Source organism: Leptonychotes weddellii, chromosome 15, assembly GCF_054177405.1.
Source record: "Leptonychotes weddellii isolate Sample4059 chromosome 15, ASM5417740v2, whole genome shotgun sequence".
NCBI classification, from domain to species: Eukaryota; Metazoa; Chordata; class Mammalia; order Carnivora; family Phocidae; genus Leptonychotes; species Leptonychotes weddellii.
Genome location: NC_138383.1, coordinates 4495994 through 4500313, shown reverse-complemented (window position 1 = coordinate 4500313; position 4320 = coordinate 4495994). Strand labels below are relative to the sequence as shown.

Here is a 4320-nt window from a genome sequence, read left to right as displayed (position 1 = left end):
AAATAAAAAATAGAATATTATTATTAATTAAATAGACTTTAATTTCTAGTGCAATTGGGAGGAAGGTACAGAAATTTCCCATACACCCCGCTCCATTCATGCATAGTGTCCCCCACCATCGACATTCCCACTGGAGTGGCCCATTGGCTACTACTGATGAACCTCCACTGATACATCACCATCATCCAGAGTCCGTTGTTTACATTAGGGTGCATCCTCGTGTACATTCTGTGGGTTTGGACAAACGTAGCATGTATCCAACATTATAGTGTCATATGGAGTAGTTTCACTGCCTAAAGACCCTCTGTGCCTCTCCTATTTATCCTTCCTCCCGGCAACCTCTGATCTTTTTATCGTCTCCATAGTTCTGCCTTTTCCAGGATGTCATGTAGTTAGTTGGAAACACACAATCTGTAGCCTTTTCATTATTGGCTTCTTCCACTTAGTGCTATGCATTTAAGATTCCTCCATGCCTTTTCATGGCTTGATAGCTCATTTCTTCTTAGCGCTGAATAATATTCCCGTGTCTGGGTTGTTAAAAACAAGACAAGACCAGGCCTCAAATAAATTCCTTTATGCTAAGTCCCAAGTCACCTTCACCATTACCGTTTCAGCTCTCCCAGAAATGGAATCTTAAACCAGCTGATCAGGAATCGCCTGATGGACCCATGCCATCCCCTAAAGGAAAATAACCTTGCAATAACCAACCTACTTTTTTTTTTGCCTGGTATAGCTCCCTTGTTTCTGCTTCCTGCTGCCTATAAAAGTCTTTCATTTTGTACAGCTCCTCGGAGCTCCTTTCTGTCTGCTAGATTGGATGCTGCTGGGTTCAAATACATTTTTGTTAACCTCTTAACATGTTTAATATGCCTCAGTTTATCTTTTAGCATGGTGTACACACCTTAGGTTTTGACATTATGAATAAGGCTTCCATAAACATTTCTGTGCAGCTTTTTGTGTAGACGTAAGTTTTCAACTCCTTTGGTAAATACCAACAGGCACAATGGCTAGATCGTATGATAAGAGTATGTTAGTTTGGTAAGAAACTGACAAACCGCCTTCCAAAGCGGCTGCACCATTTTGCATTCTCTACCAGCAATGCAGGGAAGTTCCTGTTGCTCCACAGCCTTAGCAGCATTTGGTGGCGTCAGTGTTGTGGGTTTTGGCCATTCTGATAGGTGTGTACCAGTATTTGCATTTCCCCGAAGACACTGGGGAGCACTTTTCATCTTTGTATTTGCCATCTGTTATCTTCTTTGGTGAAGTGTCTGTTAGGGTCTTTGTTTTTTGTGTATTTTGAATACAGTCCTTTATCAGATGTATCTTTTGCAAATATTTTCTCCCAATTGTCTATGGCTTATTTTATTATTCTCTTGAGTGTGATTTCTTTTTGTTGATCCATAATGTATTAAATTTTATGGGACACGTGGGTGGCTCAGTCAGTTGAGCGTCTGCCTTTGGCTCAGGTCATGATTCTGGGCTCCTGGGACTGAGTCCCACGTCGGGCTCCCTGCTCGGCGGGAAGCCTGCTTCTCCCTCTCCCTCTGCCAGCTGGTCCCCCTGCTTGTGCTCTCTCTCTCTCTCAAATAAATAAATAAAATCTTAAAAAAAATTTTTTTATACTAGGAAGTATATTTTTTGTTAATTTGGTGGGCCAAGAAACTATGATGTTTTACAGTGGCTTTCAAACTTGACATTATTTTCAACTTTGTGTACAAATAGTCTGAACAGTCTGTGAGTCCTGGTACGTTTGGTTGTGACTTGGTTTTCTGAGCTGCTGTTAAATCTGGAAGGTTTAATGTTTTTATCAGGAGTAGCTCTGCCCCAATTCTGTGAGAACTGAGACAGATAATTTAAAGAAAAAACTGATTGCCGTTTTAGAGACATCAAATCCAAAAGAGACTCATTTGGGCATTTCTTTTCGGCAGCATTTCAATTCGTAGGTCCTCTTATTTTCTTTTCTTCCTTAAAATGTTGTCAGATATTCCCAATTCTTCAATCTTCTTTGTTTATATTCTAAGCCTGTTTGGCTTTTTTTTTTCCCCTTCTATTTTACATTTTAAAAGGGATCTTTGGGGATAATTGTCACATGAACTGAAAGCAAAGTCTTTTAATGACTCATCTTGTAGACACTGTGAGAGCATATTGAGAAAAAAGCAGATGTTTTTTTCTCTGCTTCTTTTATGTTGTTACAACCATTCAAATAAAAGAGCAGTACAGCAAATGTTGTCAGCTGGCATGTTGGGTAAGTAGTCTGTCGAATTGATGTGGCTGTCAGAGCGAGCCAGGCTGGAGCATCTGGGCTCCCTCTCCTCCTGAAGGTGGCTGGACCCAAATCCACACTGTGTGTGCGCTATTTTGCGAAAATGATTTGCTTTGCATCCAGAACTTGCTTTAGACTGAAGGCCATCATGGGGCATCCTGATTGGATGGGGGACTGTGGTGCAGTCGAAAGAATCCCCCCAAGGCAGAACAAAAGAGATAGAAGTTTATTGAATACACGGCAAGGGCGCAGCGGGCAGGACCTCAAAAGAGAGAGTCTGCCACGAGGTGGTGGTGAGGGGCTATAGTTACAGGGTGGAGTGAGGGAGTAGGGGGACAGATGGAATTTTCCCTTTTTTGGTAACCTCAGGAACTGTGTCTGGTTGTAAGTAGCCCATTGGTCAGTTAGGGCCTGTGGTTTGATGAGCCTGTTTGCATTCAGCCTGGTGGTCGCCGTGGGCCCTTTTGCCTTGTTCAACTTTCCATTGCTCAAGCCTCAATGTTACAGTCATCATCTTGGCACCAGCAAACCCTCTGACTTAGGCACCATTTTGGCCTGTCTCCTTACTTTGCAGAATAAATAAGGTGCACTGTGTTTGGTATACAGTCTGTTTCCTTTCCTGAGAGATCAGCTTTATCATTTAATTCTTTTCTGGATCAGGATAATCATTGCAAGTGAAAGTGTAAATAGTGAAAGGCAAATAGCCCAAAGCAGGGCATGATTATTTGCATCTTTCATGTTAAATAGTGATACACTAGATGAGCCCCAGCACATTCACACAGTACCATCATGCCCTCCAAGACTGGACCTTCCAAGACTAATTTTCTATGTTTATAGACTTCACTATTAAATGCCAAGTGCTTAACTATACCAGACATTGTTGTAAGTACTTGGTCTTTCAGATAGCAGCCCCACTCTGAGGCTATCTAGGGGCCCCATCCTAATTATCCTCATTACCATAAACTCAGGGGTGCTCAAAGGGGCTCATATGAATAACAAAAGACCCTCCTATCACCCAGGAAATCCCAGGGGTTTTAGGAGCTCTGTGCTACAACTGGGGACAAAGCCCAAATATATTTCTTAATTTATTACAACTAGTATAGATCTGAGCTACAAGGTGACTCTTGGTAAGTAGTTGGCGACTGAATAGTTATTGTTCTATTATGCTTTTGAAAATACGGAAACGTGGCAGATTCAGAGGGAAGCCCTGGCATCATAAGGTGTAGACATGGAAGGAACCTCAGAGAATATTTAAAGCTTAGGACATGGTTACAGAAAAGTCTTCCTAATTCCCAATATAGCACAGAAACACACCTCTGTGTCCTAAATCTTGGTGCAAACTGATCCCCACCCCGACTCCACCCAAAGCTAAGTCACCTAAATCTGTTGGGGTGCAGGACCCCAGTCCATTTCCTTATTATCTGAGCAGATGCATCATTTCACACCCCATGGCCCATGATTTCTCTTGACTGTCTTCTTTCTGTTCTAGCCACTCCTGCAGCCTTAAGTTTTGTTGTTTTCTCTCTTGCCAATTTTTTCTTAAATCTGAAGAATACAGAAATATTTTTATTTTTTCATTTAATGATGCAAAACACAAATGCTGATTTGACATACATTCACATACAACTTTTTCTCTCACGTTTACAACTCAACAGATTGGTGAATCCAAAGGAACTAGTATAATCACTATATGGAGCATATCATATTAGTATTTCAATAGTTTATTCCGACCCATTGCTTCTTTTATACTCTAAAACATCTTCATTATGTTGTCTGATGAGATAGATCCACAAGAAGACGGAGGTGCCCAAGGTCAGTCCAACTTTCAGCCAGTCAGGTCTGTCATGTGGCGTCTCCCGAATGTAGAACTTTGATTGCGCTGAAGAGCCGCTTGGGAGCCTTGGCAGGAGCCAGCAACTTGGAGAACGGGTGCAAGCAACAACGCGGGCAGCGCCATCTTGCTAGGCAGGGCTTCTCTTGCCAAGTTTCTAAAAGGATTTTCTTGGAGCCAAAAGACAGGAGCCGTGTCCTTAAAGGAGGTAAAAAGTCCAAAAGCA

The 4320-nt window shown here is 42.0% G+C and overlaps 1 protein-coding gene across 1 annotated transcript in view; it reads right to left on the bottom strand.

Annotated features, from left to right (window-relative positions):
• Nucleotides 1-3626, bottom strand: part of SRSF2 (serine and arginine rich splicing factor 2) — a 41110-nt gene extending 37484 nt beyond the window's left edge. Inside the window, exon 1 of the mRNA XM_081804429.1 lies at nt 3615-3626. The gene's annotated coding sequence lies outside the window, so the exon portion shown is untranslated. The remainder of the gene's footprint in view (nt 1-3614) is intronic.
• Between the last annotated feature and the right edge of the window lie 694 nt (nt 3627-4320).